Raw genomic sequence first — 10,851 nt, forward strand, 5'->3', positions numbered from 1 at the left:
TTATCATCCTCCACACTTCCTAACCGATTCAGAAAAGCCTCAGTACAGGATGTATGTGCCCCAGCTCACACAATAGATAAGTAGCATAATAGACTTCAGATCCATTTTATTCCCTGAGTCCAGCCCTTATTAAGACTCTACACAGCAGAGAGAGGACATGAAGATAGAGCAAAAGAGAATTTAAGACTCATGAGAAGGGAGGGTAATCAGAGAAAGAGAAGAGAGTTTCTGGGCCTGACTTTAAAAGAGGGAAGGAAATAGAACAAGTAGGAAAGGAGTATAGAGTCACTTAAAGAAAAATAAACAAATGGGAAATGAGTATTCGCTAAATAGACTTCCATATTTGGGGAAGAGCCTCTACATAAGGGAATAATGAGAAAAGAATGGTAAAGTAGGAAACAGATGGTGATTCCGCAAAGGCCTTGAAGCATAGAAGTTTGATTTAAGAGTGGAAACTCAATGGAAAGGAAAATCTGATTAAAAGAACTGTTTAAATTGTTTCAGTGTATGACTGTCAAATGGATATTTGGGTAGAAAGTATATAGAGAGACACTGAAAAAAAAACAATCTAAATCGACTTTGGTCCTTCCTGCTCTAAAACAGTGTACCAGTACATTCCCCTCCTCTTTCAAAACGGAGGCAAGCTTGTGCTCTGCGTTTGTGGATATGAGATGCCATATACTTTTCTTTTCTTCCTACAGGGTATGCTTTCCTTTATTAATGAAAAAGGGCCCCTCACAGAAGGCATATTCAGAAACTCAGCCAATATAAAATCCTGCCATGTCCTAAAGGAAAAACTGAATTCTGGGGTCAAAGTGAACCCATACAGCGAATCTGTTCATGTGGTCGCATCCGTCTTAAAGGTAGGGAAGGTTCTAGCAGTATCTACACACGAGTAACTGAAGCTATGACTGGTGTCCTTCATCAAGACTGCTCAAGAACAATAATGGGCATAATAGATTAAGAACCTGACAAGCTGAAAAACGCTTAACAAAATCAAAATTTAAGGAAGCGACTTTAGGAGTTAAAAGCCACATGTGTTAGAAATACTTTCTCTTTTCACTACACACCGCCCTCCCCACCTTCACTCCTAAAGACTCCATGCAAAATACTAATACTGAAATGACTATTAGTCATGATAATAAATTTCAAAATACGCACCGATACATACACAGTTTACCCATGAAAACATCCTCACCACCCTCCTAATGAAGGCAAACTTTCCAAAAGAAATACAACAGGGAAAGAATTTAATCCATCCACCTTGGCACTTATGAACAGCTCTGAACAACCCTATGTTAACATAGTAATTACTACAGTCATAGAATGTCAGTCGCATATGGTCTTCCCTTGTCCCCCGTTAATGTTCGAAGATGTGATCAATAGCAAGGTCCAGAAATGACTTAGGTAACCACTCCTACACTGGGGCCATAGTGATATCCAGTAGTAATATACATACAGGCATCAGGAGACAGGAGAAGAATCATGCTACACTAGGTAGCAAGATGAGTGTTGCCCTCTGTAAGGTGCACACATGGAATCCATTTTCTAGCAAGAGTTAGGAGGTTCTTTCCTGATTCCGTGTTATAAGCACTGACTAGGGAGAGGGTGAGCACTTGTGGGGAGAGTGCTTAGACATTTCTAAAGTTTTCTCTTCCTGAAGTTGATCGATCTTGGTGGAGAATCAGACTCTGCAACCTTGGCCTTGATAATATCATGGCAAACTAACTGGGCAATTGGCCTAAACTAGAAATGAATCTATCCTCAGGACCACAGTGAGTCTGCCATTAGACTCTCGACTTTTAGACAGTTAAGAAAAGGAAGAATGAAGCAATTGTGCGAGTAGCTTTCTTCCAGGGAGCACACATACCCAGAGTGAGAAGACCTAGTTCTTTCCTAATATGTGTGCAAGAGCCCACCTGTTTGTGTTTTGATTGTTTCAGGCCTTTTCTTGCCAGAGTTAAGAGCTAGCACCTTGTCTAAAACAAGCAACATGGGTATGTGTATTTCTGTCCAGGAAGCTAATAGGATTTAGGATGGTCTATAGCCAGACCCTGTCAGTTTGTGGTACTTTACAAAAAAAAAAGCACTCACACAAAATAAGTTCCAGATGATAGAAGGGAGCTTTATCTTCATTTCCACCACAGGCTAAGCTCTGCTTTTATGCCTCTAAGTTTTAGCGGGAGAAAATCCAAGCACCTGCTCCTGCGTGTGCAAGTCAATGGAGAGTCAGAGCCGAGCTCCGTGTGGGTCCCAGTTTGGGTATCTGTGAAGGAAGTGGGGGCTGAACTGAATTTTTTAACTACATATTTTCTCTGGAATATTTCCAATACATAGTTTCTATAGTTTATATTTATGTATAGATATATATATATATATATATTTTTTTTTTTTTTATCTCCCTAAGGATTTTCTTAGAAATATCCACGGAAGTATATTTTTATCTGACCTCTATGACAAATGGCTCGGTGTTATTGATCAAGGCAACAAAGAGGAGAAGATAACTGCAGCCCAGAGGTAATGATGCCATAATTACTCTACTCTGGTCACATCTCCAAAATACAGCCAACATACTATTAGGAAAACATTGGCTTACATTTTGCAGCTTTGCCCACTATAATCATGACCAACGCCAAAGAGTTTCAATTCTTCACACCCGTGGGGCCCAACTTCAGAATAGAGGCACGCTTTAGGACTATTATTGTTCTTCTCCTGATCTTATTAATCTGGACTCCTTGGCCATTTGACACCTTCTGGATCCTTGAAACTGGTAGACAAAATTCCCTGGTTCAAGACACATGCAAGAGCATCAACTGCCAGGGCTATGACCTTAAAAGTCTGTCAAACATTTAACTAACCAGAGAAGTGTTTATCTGGCTCAGGGACTGAATTCAGTGCAACAATTTTGTCTACATTCATGCCTGGAACTCTGCTAGAGCGGGTTGTGTGCTAGATATACAAGGATGTATTCTGTTCCCTGTCTCTGTTTTTCCAACCTCCTAAGTGGAATCACTTGCCTAATTTAAAAGTGTGTTTTTCTGACCTTAGGCTTTTAGCCCAGCTGCCAAGAGCAAATGTTGTTCTCTTGCGATACCTTTTTGGAGTGCTATACAACATTGAGCAACATTCGTCATCCAATCAGATGACAGCTTATAATTTATCCGTTTGTATAGCCCCAAGCGTTCTTTACCCACCTGATTTCGACACCTTGGAATTGGAAGACAACTTGATAAAAAAGGTAATGAAAGCTCTCATTTTTGTCCCCCGGGGGTAGAATCCCTACTTTGAACCGGACATGTGCAGTAGTAACTCTGACGGATGGAACTTTGTGAAGTGCACATTTTCATTAGGCCCCTGTGGAGTGGCAGAGTTCTTTATGCTACTCTGGCGGGGTCTGGGAAGGGGTGTCGTTAAACGGGAAACTCGGAGCAGTCGAGTCACTTCTTCCCCCTTCGGGAGACTAAACACTAGACTGACTAAAGGAGAGAGAGAAGAGTCATGTGATACGATAGAAAAGAACCTGGGCTTTGGAGCTTCACCAGTCAAGGTTCAACTCTCAGCCTAATCCCTGAGGGAGTCGTAACCTTGGGCAAAGCCATGGTTTCCTCACTACACAATGGCGACAACAGCCAGCTCCTCTGGTCATCACTGGCACATCCTGGGTGGCTTGGGCAATATGAGCCCCCATGCCTCCAAACACATTGGCCTTCCTCTGCCAATTGTGGCTCATCTAGAAAAGTACTCGGCTACTATTTCACCTCTGCTACGTCATATGGAAACTAGCAAGAGATTCCAGAATATCCTAATAAGATGACAGGTCTTCCCCAAGCTCACCCAGAGAGAGCGAGCATGAGGCAAAGCAATGCGTGAGAAGGGACTGAAGTTAGACAGACAGATACGTTTTCTCTCCTGCTGTGTGGGTTTTCCCTCACAACCCCACCAAAATCCCTGCTTCCCAACTTTATGATACTTCTTCATTTAAGAAATGGTTTTCTTAAGTTGTCATTCATACTTTATAAAGTTTCATAAGATGGTATACATCAGTTACAGCTCAGTAAAACTGAAAACAAAATTTAAAAGCAAAAAATAAGTAAACTTTAATAAGGTAGGCTACTTTGAAAATTATCCTTGTTTTATTTATTTTTTGATATGTATTTATTTGAGAGAGGGAAAGAGAGAGCGTGAGCGGGGCAGGGGCAGAAGAAGAGGGAGAGGGAGAGGGAGAAGCCCAAGCCCATTCCCCGCTGAGCACGGAGCCCAAAGTTGGCTCCATGTGGGGCTGCATCGCACCACCGTGAGATCGTGATCTGCGCCACAATCAAGAGTCAGACGCCCAACTGAGGGGCCCCGAAATTTATCCTAGGCTTAAAGACATAACCACTGATCCCAAAATGTTAGCTCTTAAACTAGGCCACGCATTATAACTTTAGCCCACGGATGGGCAGTATTTTAAAATGTGTACCCAAAGTACACAGGAAAGTATCACTCTTTCTAAGTTATTTCTGAGAGAACTCTGGTTTCTATGTGTTTCTGTTTCTTTGTGTTTTTTTTAAACTTTTATTTATTTACTTGACTGAGAGAGTCACAGCGAGAGAGGGAACACAAGCAGGGGGAGTGGGAGAGGGAGAAGCAGGCTTCCCGCTGAGCAGGGAGCCCGATGTAGGGCTGATCCCAGCACCCTGGGATTATGACCTGAGCCGAACGCAGACGCTTAACCGACTGAGCCACCCAGGCGCCCCTGGTTTCTACGTATTTTTATCAACTCTGAATTTTTCTGAGAAGTCCTTCCCATTTTTTCTTAGATCCAAGGTCTGTATACAAAATGTGATTTATAACTATGCCCTATGGAAAAGAGCACCCCATTCTTGTCTTTTTGTGTTACAGATTTGTCTTGTACAATTTCTCATTGAAAATTGCCTCAGGATATTTGGAGAAGACATCACTTCCCTCTTGGGCGAGAACTCAATGAGTCGTGGTAACAGCGAGAAGGCTGCAGGTACCGGGAGTAATTTAATTGGGTTTAGTGAGAAGCAGACAGCAATGTTTCCAGGGGTCATGGGAGATGTTCTGGAGCCCAGAGCATCGCCAGGGCAAGGATTTCCATGTGCTCCTTCTTCCGAAGGCTGGCTCACTGATCGGGGGAGGTTCCACACTGTTGTGAGACCAAAGAAAGGACAAGATGAGATGTCTGACTTCAAGAAGTTTCTAGTGTAGATCATAAGGGCATTAGGACACTTCATGGTATGCTACAGTGTTTGGGAATTTTTTCTAACAAAATTCTAAATGGGTTCTCTCTCTCTCTATATATATATACACATATATATATATAACATCATATATATGTAGTTATATATATATAATATATAATTAGATACTTATTCTATATAAATATATAATCATAATATATATATTTATGTATATTAGATGTGCTCTGGTTGAAGCCAGAGCAAGGGGCCTTTCTTCCCCTCCCTCCTCTTTTGGCTCAGGGGCTCTTGAGGCACCACAGGAATCCAGTGCCCTTTGAAACGGGTTGAAAAGAACTGGCATCATTGAGAAAAAAGGACTTGACTTGATGTCAAACAACCTCTCCAGAGTGTAAATTCCTATGCCCCCATTTACCAGCTATATTATATTTGGCCAGTTATTCCAGCTCAGCATCAGTTTATTCATCTCTAAAATGTAGATAAAAATAATGTCTAAATCTTAGAATTGTGGTAAACACTCTATAAGATGATGGATGTAATCCAAGAAAAACCCATTAATAGGAGTAGCAGAAGTGCTCCTGACACCAGAGGTAGTATGATTTGAGCCTAGCTAATCACAGCTACCTGGCAGCAGTCCACCTTAGAAGGTAGACTTTCGATTCAGAACCTGGAGACACGTATCATCAATCCCTCCATATTTCTGACATTTCTTGGTTTTATGATGCTTACCACATTGCTTTGAGGAAATCTATAGGAAAATACAAGTCATTAGGAATTAAGATGAGCCTGGAGCACATGGGTGGCTCAGTTGTTAAGTGTCTGCCTTCAGCTCAGGTCATGATCCGGGGGTCCTGGAATCGACCCCCGCGTTGGGCTCCCTGCTCTGAGGGAAGCCTGCTTCTCCCTCTCCCCCTCCCCCTGCTTGTGTTCCCTCTCTCGTTGTCTCTCTCCCTCTGTCAAAATATGAATAAAATCTGTAAAAAAAAAAAAAAAAAGGAAAAAGTAGGTTCAGCATATTAAACAACAACTACTACTACTAGTACTCTCTCTTCTTCTTAGACTCCGGCCGGAAGACTGTGAAAAGCCATTTTTTCAGAGACAGGGCCTTTTGGTGGGGCTCCCGCACTTGCCAGCTCACCCAGTGCACAGCCCCACCTTCCGCAAAGCCAGGACAGCTCTTTGGAGTTTCCCTCATGGATGTGTGTGATAAAGACAACCTGCCCTTTCCAATTCTGGTAGGTCATCTCCTTTTGGTCTTCTATAGCCCTCCTGAGGAGCGGAAACTGAAAGGCCAAGCGTCCTCATCCAAATCTATCCCCAAATGGAGAAGTCATTACATAGTCCCTGGCTTTGGCAGAGAAGCTCTGTTACTGTTATTTCAAAGAACAGAATCTGATTTAGGTCCAGCAGACTCATGAGGCAAATACAAAAGGAAAAGACATTCTTGTCCATTCCACTTCTGTCTTCTTTCCACAAAGACCCATGGAGGCCTGTTCAGATCAGTCAAAATGGACTCTGTGTATGTGAGTCTCTGAGAGTCCACCTCATCTTCACACTCTCCCTTCATTGCCTTCCTGCTCACATGAGTCTCAAGTCTCCTTCAGCAGAGTCTACTCGGTCTAACAACTGCAAACATCTGACACGAGCATAGACTCATCCTCTGGCAAATAGGAATCTGTTAATCCTAACAGAGTATGGCAAATGAAAGCCACAGAGTTTGGCCCGTGTTATCTCAAACTGCTGTAGTGAATTGTCAGTGTGTACATTCACTGAGTATTCGGTATCTCTGCAAGCACTGTACGGTATGTAGGGAACGTTCTGCTAGCTATGAAGAAATATATCACCTTAGCTAGCATGTTACCTGCTAGCTACTACCCCAGGTCCATGCATCACGGCAAATTTAGGGGCTACCTAGGATTATCATCCTCCGCACTGCCTAAACGAATCAGAAAAGCCTCAGTACAGGATGTATGTGCCCCAGCTCACACAATAGATAAGTAGCATAATAGACTTCAGATCTGTTGGATTCCCTGAGTCCAGCCCTTATTATGTTTCTACACAGCAGGGAGTGGACATGAAGATAGAGCAAAAGACAATTTAAGACTCATGAGAAGGGAGGGTAATCAGAGAAGGACAAGAGAGTTTCTGAGCCTGACTTTAAAAGAGGGAAGGAAATAGAACAAGTAGGAAAGGAGTATAGAGTCACTTAAAGAGAAATAAACAAATGGGAAATGAGTATTTCCTAAATAGACTTCCATACTTGGGGAAGAGCTTCTATGTAGGGAATAATTAGAAAAAAATGCTAAAGTAGGAAACAGATGGTGATTCCCCAAAGGCTTTGAAGCAGAGAAGTTTGATTTAAAAGTGGAAACTCAGTGGATAGGAAAATCTGATTAAAAGAAGTGTTTAAAATGTTTCAGTGTATGACTGTAAAATGGATATTTGGGTAGAAAGTATATAGAGAGACACTGAAAAAAAAAAAAATCTAAATTGACTTTAGTCCTTCCAGCTCAAAAACAGTGTACCATTACATTCCCCTCCTCTTTCAAAACGGAGGCAAGCTTGTGCTCTGCGTTTTTGGATATGAGATGCCATATACTTTTCTTTTCTTCCTACAGGATATGCTTTCCTTTATTAATCAAAAAGGGCCACTCACAGAAGGCGTCTTCCGCAAATCAGCCAATATAAAATCCTGCAGAGTCCTAAAGAAAAAACTAAATTCTGGGGTCAAAGTGAACCCGTACAGCGAATCTGTTCATGTGGTCGCATCCGTCTTAAAGGTAGGGAAGGTTCTAGCATTATCCACACGTGAGTAACTGAAGCTATGATTGGTGTCCTTCATCATGACTGCTCAAGAACTGTAATGGGCATAATAGATTAAGAACCTGACAAGCTGAAAATGCTTGAGAAAATCAAAATTTAAGGAAGCTACTTTAGGAGTTAAAAGCCCCATGTGTTAGAAATACTTTCTGTTTTCACTACACACCGCCCTCCCCACCTCCACTCCTGAAGACTCCATGCAAAATACTAATACTGAAATGACTACTAGTCATGATAATAAATTTCAAAATACGCACTGACACAAACACACTGTTTACCGAAGCAGACATCCTCACCACCCTGCTAATGATGGCAAAGTTTCCAAAAGAAATAGAGCAGGGAAAAAATTTAATCCATCCACCTTGGCACTAATTAACAGCTCTGAACAACCCTATGTTAATGTAGTAATGAGTACAGTCTTTGAATCTCAGTCACATTTGGTCTTTCCTTGTCCCCCGTTAATGTTCGAAGATGTGATAAATAGCAAATGACTTAGGTAACCACTCCTACTCTGGGACCATAGTGATATCCAGTAGTATACATGTAGGCATTGGGAGACAGGAGAAGAATGATGATACACTAGGTAGCAAGATGAGCGTTGCCCTCTGTAAGGTGCACACATGGAATCGATTTTTTAGCAAGAGTTAGGAGGTTCCTTCCTGATTCTGTGTTATCAGCACCGACTAGGAAGAGGGTGTGCACTTGTGGGTATGGTGCTTAGACATTTCTAAAGTTTTCTCTTCCTGAAGTTGACGGATCTTGGTGGAGAATCAGACTCTGCAACCTTGGCCTTGATAATATCATGGCAAACTAACCGGACAATTGTCCTAAACTAGAAATGAATCTATCCTCAGGACCACAGTGAGTCTGCCATTAGACTCTCGACTTTTAGACAGTTAAGAAAAGGAAGAATGAAGCAATTGTGAGAGTAGCTTTCTTCCAGGGAGCACACATACCCCGAGCGAGAAGACCTAGTTCTTTCCTAATATGTGTGCAAGAGCCCACCTGTTTGTGTTTTGATTGTTTCAGGCCTTTTCTTGCTAGAATTAAGAGCTAGCACTTTGTCTAAAACAAGCAACATGGGTATGTGTATTTCTGTCCAGGAAGCTAATAGGATTTAGGATGGTCTATAGCCAGACCCTGTCAGTTTGTGGTACTTTGCAAAAAAAGCACCCACAAAAAATAAGTTCCAGAGGATAGAAGGGAGCTTTATCTTCATTTCCACCACAGGCTAAGCTCTGCTTTTATGCCTCTAAGTTTTAGCGGGAGAAAATCCAAGCACCTGCTCCTGCGTGTGCAAGTCAATGGAGACTCAGAGCCGAGCTCCGTGTGGGTCCCAGTTTGGGTATCTGTGAAGGAAGTGGGGGCTGAACTGAATTTTTTAACTACATATTTTCTCTGGAATATTTCCAATAAATATTTTCTACAATATATATACATATTTTTTTATCTCCATAAGGACTTTCTTAGAAATATCGAAGGAAGTATATTTTTATCCGATCTCTATGACAAATGGCTCAGTGTTATTGATCAAGGCAACAAAGAGGAGAAGATAACTGCAGCCCAGAGGTAATGATGCCATAATTACTCTACTCTGGTCACATCTCCAAAATACACCCAACATACTATCAGGAAAACATTGGCTTACGTTTTGCAGCTTTGCCTACTAAAATCATGACCAACGCCAAAGAGTTTCAATTCTTCACACCCATGGGGTCCAGCTTCAGAATAGAGGCATGCTTTAGGGCTATTATTGTTCTTCTCCTGATCTTATTAATGTGGACTCCTTGGCCATTTTACCCCTTCTGGATCCATGAAAGTGGTAGACGAAATTCCCTGGTCCAAGACAGATGCTAGAGCATTGACTTCCAGGGCTATGACCTTAAAAGTCTGTGAAACATTTAACTAAGCAGAGAAGTTGTTATCTGGCTCAGGAACTGAATTCAGTGCAACAATTTTGTATACCTTCATGCCTGGAACTCTGCTAGAGCGGGTTGTGTGCTAGATATACAAGGATGTATCCTGTTCCCTGTCTCTGTTTTTCCAACCTCTTAAGTGGGATCACTTGCCTAATTTAAAAGTGTGTTTTTCTGACTTTAGGCTTTTAGCCCAGCTGCCAAGAGCAAATGTTGTTCTCTTGCGATACCTTTTTGGAGTGCTATACAACATTGAGCAACATTCCTCATCCAATCAGATGACAGCTTATAATTTATCCGTTTGTATAGCCCCAAGTGTTCTTTACCCACCTGATTCCGGCAGCTTGGAATTGGAAGACAACTTGATAAGAAAGGTAATGAGAGGTCTCATTCTTGTCCCCCAGGGGGTAGAATCCCTACTTTGAACCAGACAAGTGCAGTAGTAACTCTGACGGATGGAACTTTGTGAAGTGCACATTTTCATTAGGCCCCTGTGGAGTGGCAGAGTTCTTTATCCTACTCTGGCGGGGTCTGGGAAGGGGTGTCGTTAAACGGGAAACTCGGAGCAGTCGAGTCACTTCTTCCCCCTCCAGGAGACTAAACACTAGACTGATTAACGAGAGAGAGAAGAGTCGTGTGATACGATAGGAAAGAACCTGGGCTTTGGAGCTTCACCAGTCAAGGTTCAACTCTCAGCCTAATCCCTGAGGGACTCGTAACCTTGGGCAAAGCCATGGTTTCCTCACTACACAATGGCGACAACAGCCAGCTCCTCCGGTCATCACTGGCACATCCTGGGTAGCTTGGGCAATATGAGCCCCCATGCCTCCAAACACATTGGCCTTCCTCTGCCAATTGTGGCTCATCTAGAAAAGTACTCAGCTACTATTTCACCTCTGCTACGTCATATG

This window comes from Mirounga angustirostris, unplaced genomic scaffold (genome assembly GCF_029215605.1).
Source record: "Mirounga angustirostris isolate CCGP_5_RB_7025 unplaced genomic scaffold, mMirAng1.0.hap1 SCAF_69, whole genome shotgun sequence".
In the NCBI taxonomy this organism is placed as follows: domain Eukaryota; kingdom Metazoa; phylum Chordata; class Mammalia; order Carnivora; family Phocidae; genus Mirounga; species Mirounga angustirostris.